Source organism: Procambarus clarkii, chromosome 35 (genome assembly GCF_040958095.1).
Source record: "Procambarus clarkii isolate CNS0578487 chromosome 35, FALCON_Pclarkii_2.0, whole genome shotgun sequence".
NCBI classification, from domain to species: Eukaryota; Metazoa; Arthropoda; class Malacostraca; order Decapoda; family Cambaridae; genus Procambarus; species Procambarus clarkii.
Window position 1 is genome coordinate 26,160,193 of NC_091184.1, and position 20,028 is coordinate 26,180,220.

General features: G+C 42.5%; 1 protein-coding gene across 1 annotated transcript in view; it reads left to right on the forward strand.

Annotated features, from left to right (window-relative positions):
- The first annotated feature begins 342 nt into the window (after nt 1–342).
- Nucleotides 343–20,028, forward strand: part of LOC138371156 (tripartite motif-containing protein 59-like) — a 29,597-nt gene continuing 9,911 nt past the window's right edge. The window contains exon 1 of the mRNA XM_069335992.1: nt 343–607. The gene's annotated coding sequence lies outside the window, so the exon portion shown is untranslated. The remainder of the gene's footprint in view (nt 608–20,028) is intronic.

Sequence of the window (20,028 nt, forward strand, 5' to 3'; positions counted from 1 at the left end):
AAGCTGTCATTGCAATCAATCATAGCTACCTATGTGCTTTAATATACTGTACCTATAATTTTCTCTCATCTTTTTTTTTTTTTTCATTCCATGTAATCTGTTATCATTTTTTTGTCTATAAATTTTGCAAGTATTTACCTCCTTAAAATTTTCTTAGATTAAGGACCTGCCCGAAACGCTGCGCGTGCTAGTGGCTTTACAAGACTGTAATTACCATAATTGTATCCTCACAATCCTTATGTACATTCTTGTATATGCATAAATAAATAAATAAAATAAAATAAAATAAATAAACGTCAGCAAAGATCAGTAACCAAAGAAAATGGGAAGAGCACCGTGGCGGGTAAGCGAGCGAGCGAGTGACGTCATCACAACAAAGGTTGCTATAGACGTCTCCACGACTCGTGAAGTTCGCCTGTCTTAAAGACCTGTGTCCACAATACCCGCCAAATTGTCCCTCCCACAGTACTCTCAGGACACTTGTGACAGTGTAAGTGTGTGGTGAGGCCACACCATTGAGGATATACCACGAGGGAGAGACAAAACTGTTGAAGGAAGGAGTCACTGGCTCCACCTGACCACCTTGTTCCTCGCACTCTCATCATCCGTAAGTTCTTGAGTACTTTCTGCTCCACCATTGTCTTACACCTCAACATGCAATTGTTGGGGTGTGGAAATAGGCCTATGGCAGTGTTGGGGTGTGGACATTGGAATATCGAATATGATAATTTTTATAATAATAATAATAATAGAGAAAATCTACTGGGACTGTGTGGTGTTGCAAACCCATGACCAAGGCATTGCCAGCTGCATACTCTACCACTGTACCACCACTGACTTCCTAAAAGTCTTACAATCAGATTTCTACTGATATCACAGGAAGTCCTGAAGCCAGGCCAAGTTTTACGTAAGGCCCCTAAGCACTCAGGTGAAGGGGTTAAGTATTGTAGTTGAACACCGTATGCCCATCTTCAGATACACAGAAAATCGCACTAAGGAGATATACATCAATGAACAATCCACTGGGGCTGTGAGGTGACGCAAACATTGCAGGTTCGCATCGCCTCACAGCCCGAGTGAATTTTCTCATTGATGTATATCACGTTAGTGTGATTTTATGTGTAAATAATAATATTAAAAATATTATTATTATTCAAAAGATTGTGTACAAAGAACATAAGAGTAATAAATGAATAATGGCTTTACCATTGTGATCATTGCTGTCTTCTTATATGTGCTATCAATCTGCTGTATGGTGTCTGTTAATCTTGTTTAAATTAACAATCAAGTTGACAATGTAATCAACCAGAGCTTTAATAAACCAATGTGCTTTAATATACTTACTATTCTCTCTCATCTCATTTTTTTTTCTTGCAATGTATGTTATCATTTTATTAATTCTGCTAGAATTTACCTACTTAAAATTAGCTGTTAGGTAATAGTTAGATAATGACCTGCCCGAAACACTGCGCGTACTAGTGGCTTTACAAGATTGTAAATACTATGCTATGTATTCTCTAACACAATGTACCTTCTTGTATATAAATTAAATAAATCAATCAATCCATAAGGGCCGTGAAGAGGGTTCGAACCTACATCAGAGAAGATCCCAGACGCTCCTTAACCACTTAACTGCGCCAACCGAGAATACGCGGTTTGCCAACCGAGAAAGCTCATTTTGATTTTTTCGTACCCATTCTAAATGTGTGCGAGGTTGGTTGTGTACGAAATGGACTCTTAGGACCTCCAGTGAGAGGTAGCCATCTAGGAAAAAATTCCCCTTATGCCCTAGGGCTGCTGGCTGGGTTAGTACCGAGTGACACACGCGCCTCTGGCTCCCAAACACCTGTCCGACGCAAGTTGAAAGATCGTGCTTTGTCGGTGAAATTCAAACCTTAATGTTTAAAGAATATAAGGGTCATAATATTGGTGAAGCTAGACGCAATAGGACCTAACACAAAGATCAGATGCAAGTGATACAGCACCTATGAGGACGATACAGCGAGCGTATCCAGTTGTAGCTCTGAGCGCCACCCTTGCCCATCTATGCTATCTCCAATTTATTTAGATGATACATAGATGAATCGTTTTCTGCATTCATTGATGATGCATCTGATACAAGTAGCATAGATGAGCAGTGTTAGCGGCTTCCATGGTGGTGTTTTCCATAGATATTTTCAAGAATAGCTGAATCTCTTCTTTACTGACGGACACTCTTTGAGGCTGGCTGAATCTCTTCTTGTGTGGGACCTTACAAGGGGATCTTTTCATGACTACCTTACAAATTGATCTTTCCCTGTAATCTTTTCAAGACTACCTTACATTTTACAAGCTTGGCTACATACTACCTACAGGTACTAATGCCAAGGGTGTACATGAGTGCGTTATTTGCAAGCACACAGAACAAAGAAACAGGAAGCGAAATTCTATCTGTACCTGGTGCAACGAGAGCGAAGTTGCGCTGTGTACCCTGGACTACTTCATTGATTATTACTCACTTCCGAAGTACTGAGTGTGTAATACAGTGTGTTACTGTGTAAATAGTGTGTGAAACTGTACATATTGTAATTTTAGTGAATTTTTAACACGTAATATTGCGACAATAAACATTTATTGTGGACACATTACTGACACATGTATCACAGTTTCATGGAACATTATGAACATTCTGCTGTATACATATTGTAAAGGATACAAATATGCATCATATATGCACACAGGCATAAGAAATATTGCCAGAACAACCGTGGACATTTTCAAGAGGAAACTAGATTTATTCCTCCAAGGAGTGCCGGACCAACCGGGCTGTGGTGGGTATGTGGGCCTGTGGGCCGCTCCAAGCAACAGCCTGGTGGACCAAACTCTCACAAGTCAAGCCTGGCCTCGGGTCGGGCTTGGGGAGTAGAAGAACTCCCAGAACCCCATCATCCAGGTATACGATAAAAAAACAAACAAATAAAACCAAATTGGAAATACATAAAACAGATAATTGAAAATATATTTGTGCCAACATCTGGTGCTTGAATGGCCCGCGCGACCGTGTCTGGGCGTGTCACGCATGGGCCACCAGCCCCTGATGACATCACAACGCACCTTGTCCACATCCCCAGAGCCAAAGTAAGTGGAATTTGGTATTTATTTTTACATAGATATTGTGAGAGTTTTAAGTGGTGGAATAAATGAAATTGTTATAAGGAATTGAGCTCGGAAAATTTCTAAGAATTTTCTTTATTCTTTAACCTTTATTCCTGTCGTGATATTCAATTAGGTCGCCTGAGGAAGGACTTGCTTAGCTAATACACCAGTGTAGTAAGCAGCTCATTCCTCACTTTGGGACCATGTATGAACAATTGACTAGGCGCGAGCAAACGCCGAGACCCCAATGAAAATTGAAATCCCCTCCACTTGGTCGTCGACCTTCGCCAATCGCTGAAGCGAATCTAACGAGTAGGTCCTGGGCTCTCACAACAATAATTTATTGTTATGTGGTGCCGTATATTTGGTCCAAAACTCAGAATCGGTCTCAATTTTATTAGTCGAGTGTGAAGAACACATGCATAACAATAATAGTGTGTGGGGTGTAACGAAAAGACAGTGTTAACCATAACAACTTAGTTTATTCAATAAAGTACTAACTACTACAACAAAACAAAAAGAAATGTCAATGACGTTACTCGAAATCCTTCCTGTGACACTATCAATGACAGCTAGACACCAGCCCCTCGAACTGCATAATGAACTAACTCGAACATAAGCGTGAACACAGAGGCATCAATAAAAAAAAAAGAACTAACAGATCTATAATCACAATTACAACAAATGACACAGTGGGTTTTGAAACACGTCTCCAGTAACCTCCTAACTGTTCTACGCCTCAGTGCAGTCTACACCTGCAATGGCGGATGCAATGCAATCAAATCAATAGTCTTTCAATGACAACAATAACTAATGGGTTCACTGGCAACTCCAGCAAACCTTCCTCAAATTAATCCTTACGTTAACACTCCGTGCCACGGACGATCAACAATCAATAACAATTGATTTACGTTAATAACACAAGAACATTTACGTTAATAACAAAATAGCATTTACGTTAATTTAATAACTCTTACAACTGTCACTAGTAACGCAGAAATTACACAACACTCTACCTGTCGAGCATTCAGTGAGAAAATCCCATTAATTAATCCCTGTACTACCAGACAGCTGATTAATCTCTTTACTAGTTACGTTAATTTACGTTAATCAGTTACTAATCACTCAGCGATGGTAAACTCTGATTTACAATGTCCAAAGTGCTAAGAGAACGGTAATCACTCGTGATTAGCTTTAGAGTAATTAATTATTATCCTCAAGATCAATAATTAAACAATAAAAATACGCAACCTTTCACACTGGCTCAGCAATTTACATTAAGGTATGAATTCCGTCTAAGCCTTCCATACTCAGACCAATTCAGGTGGCTAATAACAGTAATTAGCTCCACGTTTACGTTATTCTAAAATGACGTTACTCCTCCCACGAGTCAATCAAGTGCCGGTACTTCCGGACAGATAAATAATGACGTTACGTTAATGGAACAATGAAGCATTCGTGTGAGTCGATCAAACAAGGATCGAGGTTAATTATTTTGACTTCCTGAAACACGTCAATTACCCGGCCCACTGACCATTAATTACGACAGACAATACTGGTTGATACCTGGTTGATGGGGTTCTGGGAGTTCTTCTACTCCCCAAGCCCGGCCCGAGGCCAGGCTTGACTTGTGAGAGTTTGGTCCACTAGACTGTTGCTTGGAGCGGCCCGCAGGGCCACATACCCACCACAGCCCGGTTGGTCCGGCACTCCTTGGAGGAATAAATCTAGTTTCCTCTTGAAAAAGTCCACGGTTGTTCCGGCAATATTTCTTATGCTTGCTGGGAGGGTGTTGAACAACCGGGGACCTCTGATGTTTATACAGTGTTCTCTGATTGTGCCTATGGCACCCCTGCTCTTCACTGGTTCTATTCTGCATTTTCTTCCATGTCGTTCACTCCAGTACGTTGTTATTTTACTGTGTAGATTTGGTACTTGGCCCTCCAGTATCTTCCAGGTGTATATTATTTGATATCTCTCTCGTCTTCTTTCTAGTGAGTACATTTGGAGGGCTTTGAGACGATCCCAATAATTTAGGTGCTTTATCGCGTCTATGCTTGCCGTATATGTTCTCTGTATTCCCTCTATTTCAGCAATCTCTCCTGCTCTGAAGGGGGAAGTGAGTACTGAGCAGTACTCAAGACGGGACAACACAAGTGACTTGAAGAGTACAACCATTGTGATGGGATCCCTGGATTTGAAAGTTCTCGTAATCCATCCTATCATTTTTCTGGCTGTTCAATATTTGCTTGGTTATGCTCCTTAAACGTTAGGTCGTCAGACATTATTATTCCCAAATCCTTTACATGCTGTTTTCCTACTATGGGTACATTTGATTGTGTTTTGTACTCTGTATTATGTTTAAGGTCCTGATTTTTACCGTACCTGAGTACCTGGAATTTATCACTGTTAAACATCATGTTATTTTCTGATGCCCATTCGAAAACTTTATTAAGATCAGCTTGAAGTTTTTCAATGTCTTCAGCCGAGGTAATTTTCATACTGATTTTTGTGTCATCTGCAAAGAATGATACGAAGCTGTGACTTGTATTTTTGTCTATATCTGATATAAGAATAAGGAAAAGCAGCAGTGCAAGGACTGTACCCTGAGGTACAGAGCTTTTAACTGCACTTGGACTAGATTTTATATGGTTGACCGTTACTCGCTGAGTCCTGTTTGACAGAAAACCGAGTATCCAGCGTCCTACTTTACCGGTTATTCCCATTGACTTCATTTTGGGTGCTGTCACGCCATGGTCACATTTATCGAAAGCCTTTGCGAAGTCCGAGTATATCACATCAGCATTCTGTTTTTCTTCTAATGCCTCAGTGACTTTGTCATAGTGCTCAAGTAGCTGTGAGAGGCACGATCTTCCCGCTCGAAATCCATGTTGGCCTGGGTTGTGAAGGTCATTGGTCTCCATGAAATTGGCGACCTGACTCCTAATCACTCTCTCAAATACTTTTATGATGTGCGATGTTAGTGCAACTGGTCTATAATTCTTTGCCAATGCTTTGCTCCCTCCCTTGTGTAGAGGGGCTATGTCTGCTACTTTAAGTGCATCTGGTATCTCCCCAGTGTCCAAGCTCTTCCTCCACACTATACTGAGTGCCTGTGCTACCGGCACTTTGCATTTCTTTATAAATATTGAATTCCATGAGTCTGGACCTGGGGCTGAGTGCATGGGCATGTTTTCAATTTCTCTTTCAAAATTTAGTGCGCTCGTGTTGATATCAGTTATGTTTACAGGGGTTTGAATATCCCGCATAAAGAAATTGTCTGGATCTTCCACTTTCATGTTTATTGGAGTGCTAAACATGTCCTCGTACTGCTTTTTTAGGATTTCACTAATTTCTTTGTCATCCTCCGTGTATGAACCTTCACTTGTATGAATAGGTCCAATACTGGCAGTGGTTTTTGCTTTTGATTTCGCATATGTGAAGAAATATTTTGGACTTTTCTTTATTTCCTGATTTGCTTTCTGTTCTAACTGCTTCATATGAGTGTTTCAATTTTCGCTCGATTTCTTCAATCTCCCTATTTAAATTATTCCTTCTTTGACAGGAAATTTGTGTCTGCATAATCAGTTCCGTTATTTTTTTCCTGCGTTTGTAGTGTCGTCTGCGTTCTCTTTCTATGTTGGATCTCTTTCTGGCTTTCCTCAAGGAACATGTTTCAGACAGACTTGATACGCTTCCGAAGTCAGTTTTTCTATTCCTTCTGTAGGACTTGTATTACTTAGAACAGTTTCCCATGGAATGTTTGTAAGTTTCCTGTTTATTATCTCCCAGTCTATCCATTTATTATTAAAATTGAATTTACTGAATAGCCCCTCTCGCTTTATCAACGTTTTAGGTCTATTCTGAGTATTGATGGTCGTTTGCACTTCAATGAGCTTATGATCTGAGTATGTGGTATCTGATATTGTAATGTCTCTGATAATGTCTTCATTGTTCGTAAAGACCAGATCTAGAATATTTTCATTTCTCTAATTCTTATCCGGCTGACGGCTAGGCTCCTTGAGACTACCGAAGCTGCTTGCAGGAAAGTAAATTAACCCAAACGTATTCTACGTTACTCAAATTGTCAAAGAACAAATTCCCTTACAGCAATGGGCGTTCCCTTGGTTACGTTATATTAATTGCCTCGCATCACCTCACTGAATACTGGACTTCGATGTCCTACCAGATAAACAGGAGAATACATGTGTACCCAAGTACTCGTCTACAGCCGAGTTCACCCACGACAATGACAAATCACACTAACAAATCACAGTGATTTACGTTACAATGCGGTTGCAATGACAATTCTGCAGAACCTAGTAAAATAATATACAGGACATGAACCCTCTAGAACACTGCCCCACAATGACTTTACTGAACTGCAATCACATACGGTGATTGCTCAACTCTAGCAACAATCACCATCAAATAACAACCCCTTTGCAATAACATACTCGGCAAGTACTATAATTTCCAAATATTAGAATACTGCACACACTTCCTGTTGCAAATGACCCCAGTGCTCTCAATAACCCCTAGAACATAGGTCCACACATTGCAATCACCACAGTAAATAACACAATAACACTAGGCACCGTGACACTACGATTATATATATATATAATTACTGCTGACACATGTAGCCTACAGTTATCAAACGTTATTGGGAACGCTAAGGAGATCTCGCACTCCTTAAATCACATGGGTGAGTGATTTATCGATCCCGCATGCCAATAAACACTATCGAGAGTTACGTTACTCGACAGAGCGATGGCGGTCTCTCCAGACAGCCTCGTCACTCACCAAATTCTACCAAAATTATGTTAATACTGCAACCACAATACATATATATATATATATATATATATATATATATATATATATATATATATATATATATATATATATGTCGTACCTAGTAGCCAGAACGCACTTCTCAGCCTACTATGCAAGGCTCGATTTGCCTAATAAGCCAAGTTTTCATGAATTAATTGTTTTTTTGACTACCTAACCTACCTAACCTAACCTAACCTAACTTTTTCGGCTACCTAACCAAACCTAACCTATAAAGATAGGTTAGGTTAGGTTAGGTAGGGTTGGTTAGGTTCGGTTATATATCTACGTCAATTTTAACTCCAATAAAAAAAAATTGACCTCATACATAATGAAATGGGTAGCTTTATCATTTCATAAGAAAAAAAATAGAGAAAATATATTAATTCAGGAAAACTTGGCTTATTAGGCAAATCGGGCCTTGCATAGTAGGCCAAAAAGTGCGTTCTGGCTACTAGGTACGACATATATATATATATATATATATATATATATATATATATATATATATATATATATATATATATATATATATATATACAGAGCACCACTTGGTTTCCGAACCCCTTGGGGACGAGACCCGTCGGTTAACATGTAAGTTCGTATACGAGAAATAGAGGGGAAAAAATAAACTAGAAATGTAAAAACAAATTTTTCCGAAAAAATTTACGAAAAAACTCTAGGGGAAAAAATCGACAGGTTCAAAGCGTAAATGCGACTGTGTTTTGTTTGTACTCACCAATAAGTGAAGTCCTGATCCGCTTTATAAAAGTCCTTAATTGTTCCTAACTGATTATTAAGACGTCTGGCAAACATCCTCTGGATGTTTCCTGCCAGCCTGCAGTCACATCCTGCCTAAAATATACGATGATGTACTGTACATTTAAGAAACAAATCTGGGTCACAGGTCTGTGGAGTGTGGTTAGGCTTACGGAGTCAGCCGGTCCCTCCCCCACCACCAACACACCTCCCCCTCTCCCCCCACCCCAAACCCATACACACACACACACACTCAAAGGTCACGTGGTTCATGGTTCACTTCAACACCCATATATCGCTTCCTGCCTGCCTGCCTCCTTCCCAGCCTGCAAGCCTGCCTGCCTGCCTGCCTCCTTCCCAGCCTGCAAGCCTGCCTGCAAGCCTGCCTGCCTGCCTGCCTCCTTCCCAGCCTGCAAGCCTGTCTGCCTGCCTGCCTCCTTCCCAGCCTGCAAGCCTGCCTGCCTGCCTGCCTGCCTCCTTCCCAGCCTGCAAGCCTGCCTGCCTGCCTGCCTCCTTCCCAGCCTGCAAGCCTGTCTGCCTGCCTGCCTCCTTCCCAGCCTGCAAGCCTGCCTGCCTGCCTGCCTCCTTCCCAGCCTGCAAGCCTGCCTGCCTCCTTCCCAGCCTGCAAGCCTGCCTGCCTGCCTGCCTCCTTCCCAGCCTGCAAGCCTGCCTGCCTCCTTCCCAGCCTGCCTGCCTGCCTGCCTCCTTCCCAGCCTGCAAGCCTGCCTGCCTGCCTCCTTCCCAGCCTGCAAGCCTGCCTGTCTGCCTGCCTCCTTCCCAGCCTGCAAGCCTGCCTGCCTGCCTGCCTCCTTCCCAGCCTGCAAGCCTGCCTGCCTCCTTCCCAGCCTGCAAGCCTGCCTGCCTGCCTGCCTCCTTCCCAGCCTGCAAGCCTGCCTGCCTGCCTCCTTCCCAGCCTGCAAGCCTGCCTGCCTGCCTGCCTCCTTCCCAGCCTGCCTGCCTCCTTCCCAGCCTGCCAGCCTGCTTCCTTTCCAGCCTGCCAGCCTGCTTCCTTTCCAGCCAGCCTGCCTCCCTCCCTGCCATCATGCTAACGGGTAGTGTGTGTTAGGCTTATCTTCGGGAATGAGCCGGTCTCGCCCCCACCACCAACAAACCACCCGCCCCCCTACATCCCATCTCTCAAGGTCACGCGGTTCAACCGCGACTACCACTCACTCCCTGCTGCGCCTGCCTGCCTGCCTGTGCCTGCCAGCCTGCCTTTCCCTCCCTAATTCTCACTACTTCCATCCCTTCCTGCCTACCTCCTAGCACCTCTCCCTACCTCCCCCTCCCTCTTAGCATCTCTCCCTACCTCCTAACATCTCTCCCTACCTCCCCCTCCCTCCTAGCATCTCTCTCTCCCCCTCTCTCACTGATTCTCCCCCCCCCCCTCATTCATACTGCCTCCCACCTAAACTCCATCGTCCATCCACCCACCAGTCAGCCATCACTGATGCAATGCGTGCATTTGGAGCCAACATGGTGCACAGATGTTTCTTGATTGTGCAGATATGTAAAACAAAAGCACAGAATGAACATTCCAGCCTTATGGCAATTCAAAATAATAGGAATAATAGGCCGTGAATCTGTGAAGTCACAGTGGGCAAACTGGACCATCTCCCACCCACCACAACAAGCCGGCGTGACGCTTGGCGGACCCCTTCCTACCCGAACTTTGTTCGGGTAGCATGACTCCCCAACCCCAATCGGGAAACTGGAAGTTTCGGATAACTAAAGTTCGGAAACCAAGTGGTGCTCTGTATATATATATATATATATATATATATATATATATATATATATATATATATATATATATATATATATATATATGTATATATAAATAAATCACACTTGTCACATCCCTGGGAACAATACAAGAAATTAAGACCACACTGTGGTACACTCCATAATAATCATTGCCAGGAATCACTGACGTTACACACACATTAACCTGAGCGCTCAGTGTTGGAATTCCACACCTGCAAGACTACACATGGAAATGATATCACTCCATCCCACGGACGATCAAAAATGCTTTAATTATCACAATGGAATATAATTATTACATGGACATCCTCTCTGTCCGTGGCTAATCTATGTATACTCTGTTCCCGTGTGTACCCACACACACACACACACACACTGTACGTCTGTGTACACAAGACGCAAGTCCCTCTGGACTGACAAGATGACAATAAAGGGTGATTATCTCCTCGTCCACACTTCACTTCACCTCCACAGGTGCTGCGTGACAATGTGGACGGAACACCTGACTTCGAATTCAAGATTTAAGAGACTAACTGATCACCAGAAATACACACATAGGTATTTACTCATTCATACTGCCGGCTTACACACCATTCCCATACATCAGGCACCCCGCTACGGGTGGCTGCCTCAGTCACGGCAGTAGTAGGTGGCGTAGGCGGTGATAGTACATCACGTGGTATTTTACGAACAATTGGCGCGCACTCGAACCCCTCCCCTCACAACACGGCTCAGTTCGCACCCTCGACCCACCGGTAAAGCGAGGCGTTCGTACCCAGGTGATGCGCACAATGATAGCATCTTACACAAACATGGGAAATCTGCCTTAAAACTCTGACACGAATTTCCCCGTTCCCATCGACTGCTACAGAGTACTAGCAGGTATTATTAATAATCACTGGTATGGGATCTACAAGTCTGTTACTGCTCGTATGCACATTACCCCACAATCCCAGATCACTGTACCTCTACCCACTGTACACAATGTCTTTCTCCAATCCAAGCAACAACTTCGGCCGGATTCTGTGACGACCCCCGTCGTCGATGAAGCAGGAGGTGAAGCAGTTGAGTAATCAACCCACCACGACGCCCTATACTCAATTTGGCCGAATTGAGTACAGAGAGCGTCTTGACAAAGTAGCAGCTATGTTCAGAATGACGCTTACACCCGCAATTCCCGCGTCCTCCTCGAAATAACCAATGAGAGGAAGGCATACAGCGGCCTACCCCTCTCGACCAATCAGCGACGGTGTAGCACAGCCCCTAGGGCAACTCCAAGATGGCCAACCAACATGGCGGCTCAAGATGTTTACTAAGATGGCAGCTGTTTCCATGACGATGACTGGCTAGCGCGCGGGAGGCCCACAGCTCACCCCACGCCTGGGGCCTAGCTGTTCCCGCGCAAAGTTGAGTCTCGCTCAAGCCATACAATGAGGTTACCTTGAGGTGCTTCTGGGGCATAGTGTCCCCGCGGCCCGGTCGTCGACCAGGCCTCCTGGTTGCTATCGGCATATCTCTTCTACTCTCATATCATCATGCTATGAGATGATGCTATCGGCATATCTCTGTCCACAGATGTGCTACTCCGGCCAGGGTAACATTTCTGGACTGCTGATGAATGGGGCTCTCACATGAGCCCAAACACTAGATGTTTCGGTTGCTGGTTACCAAGCTTAAGTCCGCACACTTAACAAGTGTACTGGCCTCCACAGGCATAAGAGCACTATTGTAAGTGAGCTGGTGAACCATCTCCTCACAGACATGTTCAGGGAAGGGAATTTATCATTTTACAAAGAAAAAATGAATTTTTGGGAACACTTTATTTCATGCGCACAGGGGGAATTTCACAATAAACTCGGCGCAGCATGGTGGTTAATCGACTGAGCTATGACACGGATAAGAATTGCAACCAAGAAATCAACTTGACCTACCACGGATCTTGCAGTCTCTCCGAGACACAAACCAGGTTTTTACACAATTTCCCCATGCACCTGAGCTCTGTCAATAATCTGTTCTACCTCTTTGCCCTTACTTCATTACACACTCTCGGACGTAGGTTCGAACCCTCGTCACGGCTCTTGTGGATTTGTTCATATCAAACTTGAAATGAAACAAACAAACAAACTCATTTCAAATTTGTTCATATCAAACCTACCCATACTATCAAAAATATTTGAAAAAATTATCTACAAACAGCTCTACTCATACCTCGTAAAATTTGACATACCCGGCCCCTGTCAGTTTGGCTTCCACTCCCAAAAGAGTACTAGCGACGCAATTATTAGTCTCCTTGATATAATTTACTCAGCCCTTGACAAAAATGAGTTAACGACTGGACTCTTCATTAACCTGAAAAAGGCCTTTGATACTGTTAATCACAACTACCTCTTGTGTAAACTGCATCATTATGGAGTCCGAGGCCATGCCCTGGACTATATCCAATCCTATCTTAGTGATTGACACCAATGTGTAGCCATCAATGATATATCCTCTCCTACTTTACCTAACCATTGGAGTGCCACAGGGCAGCATCTTGGGACCTCTCCTATTTCTTATATACATCATTGGTCTGCCTAATGTCACCAACATTCTGAAACCTATATTGTTTGCTGATGATACTACCCTCATCTACTCTAACCCCAACCCACATACACTAAATAATGCTGTTAATAATGAACTAAAAAAAAGTCCACTTATGGATGTCAACCAACAAACTAACACTTAACATAGAAAAGACCTACTACATCTTATTTGGAAGCAAATCAACAAATGCAATTCAGCTTCACATAGACAATGTTAACATTAGTAATAGAAATGATGGAAAGTTTTTTGGCCTATTCCTAGATAAGAGACTCAACTTCAGCACCTACATACAACACATAACTAAGAAAGTCTAAAACAGTTGGTATACTCTCCAAAATCAGATACTATGTACCTAACTCTGCTCTCATCTCAATATATTATGCACTAATCTATCACTATCTTAATTATGGTATCTGTGCATGGGGTTCAACCACTGCAAACCACCTCAGGGCCATCATCCCCCAGCAAAAATCTGCTATCAGAATAATAAATTCTGTTTTCAGACAACACTCAGCCCCCTTGTTTAACTCCCTAAACATGCTAAACATAATCTCATTCCACACATTCTTTTGTGTCAACTACATTTACAAAGGCCTGTTCTTAAATGCAAATCATGTTCTGAAACTCTCCCTGGACAGATATAATAGGACCCATTATCACCACAACAGAAATAAATATCGCTTTGTTATCCCCAGAGTCAAACTTAATCTGTACACACACAATCTATGCAAATAATGGGATCTAGTCTATGGAACTCACTCCCTAATGAATTGAAAAGTTGTCCAACTTTTGCATCATTCAAAAACAAAACTAAAAAGTACCTAATCTCATCTGCATAGTTTTTTTACCTTGTTGCTTTAAAATTGCAATGTATCTAGTGCTACCCAATCTCCCAATCTTCATGTACCCAACCCAAACAACTTTACCATTGTTATCATTGCTGTCTTCTTATATGTGCTTTCAATTTGCTGTATGGTGCCTATTAATCTTCGTTTAAATTTCCAATCAAGCTGTCAATGCAAGCAATCAGAACTTTAATATAACAATGTGCTCTAATATTCCTACTAATCTCTCTCATCTAACTTTTTTTCTCTCTTGCAATGAATCTGTTATTTTATCAATTCCGCTAGAATTTACCTACTTAAAATTATCTGTTAGATTAAGGACCTGCCCGAAACGCTGCGCATACTAGTGGCTTTACAAGATTGTAAATACCATGCTATGTATTCTCACAAACCCAATGTACCTTGTATATAAATAATTAAATAATTAAATAAATAAATAAAAAAATTTGATGCATCACGCTATTGTGATTTCTATGTGTAATAAGAGTATTGTTCAATTGAAGGGACAGCAGTTACACATACTGTACTAATGAAGCCACTATTACGCAAAGCGTTTCGGGCAAAATTAATAGTAATATAGAAATTTTTTAATTATTGTTGTGATGGGGTAAAACACTTAATACTATAAGAGAAGTAAGTTAACAAAATGAGAATGTTCAAGGAAAATAAAAAATTAATACAAAGGTGATTCATAAGGATGACAAGCATTTATTTATTTATTTATATACAAGAAGGTACATTGGGGGTTAAGAGAGAACATAGAAATGAAGTTGATTTTACATTCCTGTAAAGCCATTAGCACGCATAGAGTTTCGGGGAAGTCCTTAAACTAACAGATAATTTTAAGTAGATAATTTACAGTAAAATTGACAAAAAATATGTACAGGTACTTTACAGCCTTACTTTACAGGTACAGAGTATAGTCAGAGTACTGGCATAGATTATTACATTACGGAGTCAGTAGTTCTAGCAACAGTACAGTAGTTTATTTACATTAATTACTGAATGGAAATACAAGGTGTATTTTAGAACTGCTCCTCATGACATTTTCTTGGAACATATCAGAACATAGAGTAACATAAACATACTATAATTTAAGGTTAATGGGGCCAACACTTACAAATAACCAAGATCATAAAGGACACGAGTAAACACTTTATCAAAGAAATGCATGAAATTAAATGACATTAAATGTAGACAGTAAATGTAGAAATTATATGAGTAATACAGTGTGTCCTCGCTTGAACGAACTATATGGGGGCGTAGCCGATTCATTTCAGCGTGGAATTCATTCCATCAATCCGGCCCCAGCATCCCCCTTCCCCCCCAAAAAAAAAATTAATAATACATATGCCAGTACACATTTGCCTTTTGAAAAATTTAAATAACAAAGAATTTGAATTGCAATGAAATAAATTGATATTGCACGATACAGTACTGTACTTACCCTACCAGTTGAGTTTTGTAGTGCAAACTTTGTTAGTCTTAATATCCTGAGAGTGCCACACATATGAATATAAATTGTTTAAAGAACAGTAACTTTTCAAACAAATGTACATTATACACTACAGTCTGTACATAAAGTACAGACTACTAGAATCACACTACTGCAGTACACTTATATCATATAAACTACACTTTTTATATTTAATGTCATTAGAACTGTGCTATACAGCTCAATTGGTACTCCCAGGTAAGTTATGGCTAGTGCTGTGTGCTGGTCTAGTTGCCTGGGCATCCTCAGAAGGTAATTACCTAAGTGTAATTACCTAAGTGTAGTTACAGGATGAGAGCTACGCTCGTGGTGTCCCGTCTTCCCAGCACTCTTTGTCACATAACGCTTTGAAACTACTGACGGTCTTGGCCTCCACCACCTTCTCCCCTAACTTGTTCCAACCGTCTACCACTCTGTTTGCGAAAGTGAATTTTCTTATATTTCTTCGGCATCTGTGTTTAGCTAGTTTATATCTATGACCTCTTGTTCTTAACGTTCCAGGTCTCAAGAAATCTTCCCTATCGATTTTATCAATTCCTGTTACTATTCTGTATGTAGTGATCATATCACCTCTTTTTTTCTGTCTTCTAGTTTTGGCATATTTAATGCCTCTAACCTCTCTCGTAGCTCTTGCCCTTCAGTTCTGGGAGCCACTTAGTAGCATGTCTTTGCACCTTTTCCAGTTTGTTGATGTGCTTCTTAAGATATGGGCACATGTAAGATAAGGTGTGTCCTTGCTAGTACTGGGTGCTGGTCCAGTTGCCTGGGCATCCTTGGAAGGTGAGTCCTTGCTAGTGCTGGGTGCTGGTCCAGTTGCCTGGGCATCCTTGGAAGGTGAGTCCTTGCTAGTGCTGGGTGCTGGTCCAGTTGCCTGAGCATCCTTGGAAGGTGAATCCTTGCTAGTGCTGGGTGCTGGTCCAGTTGCCTGAGCATCCTTGGAAGGTGAGTCCTTGCTAGTGCTGGGTGCTGGTCCAGTTGCCTGAGCATCCTTGGAAGGTGAGTCCTTGCTAGTGCTGGGTGCTGGTCCAGTTGCCTGAGCATCATTGGAAGGTGAGTCCTTGCTAGTGCTGGGTGCTGGTCCAGTTGCCTGAGCATCCTTGGAAGGTGAGTCCTTGCTAGTGCTGGGTGCTGGTCCAGTTGCCTGGGCATCCTTGGAAGGTGAGTCCTTGCTAGTGCTGGGTGCTGGTCCAGTTGCCTGGGCATCCTTGGAAGGTGAGTCCTTGCTAGTGCTGGGTGCTGGTCCAGTTGCCTGGGCATCCTTGGAAGGTGAGTCCTTGCTAGTGCTGGGTGCTGGTCCAGTTGCCTGGGCATCCTCAGAAGGTGAGTCCTTGCTAATGCTGGGTGCTGGTCCAGTTGCCTGGGCATCCTTGGAAGGTGAGTCCTTGCTAGTGCTGGGTGCTGGTCCAGTTGCCTGGGCATCCTTGGAAGGTGAGTCCTTGCTAGTGCTGGGTGCTGGTCCTGTAGGCCTACTGTGAAACCATACCAAAACTTTTGAATCTTAGTTTGTTTCTTTGTTGTGAGCTTCTTTACAATATCTTTCATAATATATAGTTTCAGTTAAATATCATATATCTTATTACATACATATCTTTCAGTTAAAGCCTGTTTCATCTGCTTTGTACATTTAGAACCAGCTTAGAGTATTAGATATCATGTGCTGAGAAATTTTATGCTAATATGCATTAGTACTTCCAACATCTGCACTTAATGCCTCGCCACAAATTTTTTTGTTAATGATGCATTGCCTCTCTTTAAATCAACATACCTATTCAGTGCTAGCCTTGAAATTGTCTATGTTTAACTTCACAGCAAGTCTTTCAGCTGCATTTCTAATAGAATCAACTTACAAATTGTTTTATTTAAAATATTATTATTGTTAGTTTGAAGTTTTATACATTTTATACAGTACATTTTATACTGTATTAATCTTAAGCTGTGCATGGCATACAGTGGTACCTCGGAATGCGATTGTCCCTGTATGCGAGGTTTTCGGAAGGCGAGCAGTATTTACTCCAAAAATTTGTCTCGGAAGGCGATGGTTACTTCGGGACGCGAGTTTGTTGATACGCGTACAGGCCGACCTAGCGCGTGGTGGTTCGGCGATCGTCGCCCCTCTGCCCCGCTGCCCCTCAGTTTACCATTGTCTCGCGCTCAGTGACTACCCCCACATCAATTCTTCTCGCGGATTTTCAGTGTTTTGTTGGATTTTTGGTGATTTGTCTATACAATTTGTTATTATATATCTCACCATGAGTCCCAAGAAAGCCAGTGGTAAGGATAAAGGCCAGAAAGCTCATGTGAGGATGACAATAGAGGAGAAACAAGAGATCATTCGGAAGCATGAGAACGGTACACGTGTTGTTGAACTTTGTAGGCAGTACAACAAAGCCACATCAACAATATGCACTATACTTAAGAAGAAAAATAAGATTATGGGTGCTAATGTGGCAAAAGGAGTAAGAACATTAACGGCACAAAGACCACAAATACTTGAAGAAGTGGAAAAGTTGTTATTAATTTGGATACAAGACAAGGAGTTGAGGGGTGATAGTGTTTCGGAGGCCATTATTTGTGAGAAAGCCAGGGTGTTGCACGAAGACCTTCTAAAGAAGACCCCTGCAACGAGTGATGCAGATAAGAAAGAGTTTAAGGCAAGCAGGGGCTGGTTTGAAAAATTTAGAAAGAGAAGTGGTATCCATAGTGTTACAAGGCATGGGGAGGCAGCCAGCTCAGACAAACCAGCCGCTGGACGATTTATTGAAGAATTTAAAGAGTTTGCAGAGACTGGGGGATACCTACCGCAACAAGTGTTTAATTTGTGATGAAACAGGACTGTTTTGGAAAAGAATGCCTAAGAGGACATACATTACCAAGGAGGAAAAATCCTTGCCTGGACACAAGCCTATGAAAGATAGGTTTACGCTTGTGCTGTGTGGAAATGCGAGTGGCGATTTGAAAATTAAACCCTTGCTAGTGTATCATTCTGAAAATCCAAGGGTTTTCAAACAGTATAATGTGCAGAAAACCCATTTGTGTGTGATGTGGAAGTCTAATAAAAAAGCATGGGTGACTAGGCTTATTTTTTCGGATTGGGTGAATGAAGTGCTGTGCCCTGCCATAGAAAAATATCTGCAGGAGAAACAATTGCCACTCAAAGCCGTGCTTCTCCTTGACAATGCTCCTGCTCATCCTCCAGGCTTGGAAGATGATTTGTTGCCTAAATACAATAAATTCCTCACAGTTAAATTCCTTCCTCCTAACACCACTCCTCTAATTCAGCCTATGGACCAGAAAATCATAGCGAATTTTAAGAAACTGTATGAAAGGGCACTTTTCCGGAAATGTTTTGAAGTGACTGAAGCCACAAACCTCACCCTCAAAGAGTTCTGGAGAGAGCATTTTAACATTTGTAGTGCTTTAAAACTCATTGACAAAGCCTGGCAAGAAGTGACTCAAAGAACCCTGATCTCTGGCTGGAGAAAATTGTGGCCTGAAGGTGTGAGAGAACTAGACTTTGAGGGGTTTGAGCCTATAAATGATGCGCCTATTGTTGAGGAAATTGTTAGTCTAGGCCAGCAAATGGGCTTGGAATTGGATGGTGATGATGTGGAGGAGTTGGTGGAAGAACACAACGAAGAACTGACCACCGAAGAACTCCTAGCCCTTCAACAGGAACAGCAAGCCAACACAGCAGCGAATGATTCTGCAGTGGAGGAGGAGGTGGCAGCAGCACCAACAGCACCAGCGAATGTCCCTTCTGCAGTAATTAAGAAGGTGTGTCAGATGTGGGAAGAGATTCAAACAACTATTGAACAGACTCACCCAGAGAAAGCTGTAGTAGGCCGTTGTCTTAATCTTTTCAATGACAATGTGATGCCTTACTACAGAGACAGCTTGCGAAGAAGGGAAAAGCGAGCTTCCATGGACAGATTTGTGGTGAGGAAATCGAGCAGTGAGCCTCAACCAGGACCTAGTGGCACTCAGGTTAAACGTCCCAGGGAGAGCACACCAGAAAGGTCCTCACTGCCTGATGTGATTATGGAAGGGGACTCCCCTTCCAAACAGTAACTCCTCTCCTCCTCCCCCCTCCTCACCATCTTCCATACGCCTACAGCACTCGACAGCAAGGTAAGTAATAACTGGAACATAGTTTTGTAGGTTTATTTAGATGAATTAGGTAAATTAGGTATAAAAATTTAGTTTGATGTGGGGTTTTTGGGGTAGTCAGGAACGGATTAATTCATTTCCCTTTATTTCTTATGGGGAAATTAACTTCGGAATGCGAGTTTTCGGAAGGCGAGGCGTCTCCAGGAACGGATTAAACTCGTATTCTGAGGTATGCCTGTACTTGAATGAGTGCTATTTTGCCCCTGCCCTTCCCCGCGATGTAGGCGTTGCTCAGCTTCATGTGCAGGTTCCCGCCCTTTCGGCGGCACTCATAGCGGAAGACTTGCATGCCCGGGGCCTTTTGGCTTCGGCCTTGCCGTTCTTTTTCCTCCTGGAACTGTCCTCGGATTGGCTCGTGGAGGATGTGAGGACGCTTGGGTCCGTCCCAGGGTCCGGCGCCTTGTCCTCGGCAGCGCGTTCGTCCGCTGCCTTGTTGAAGCT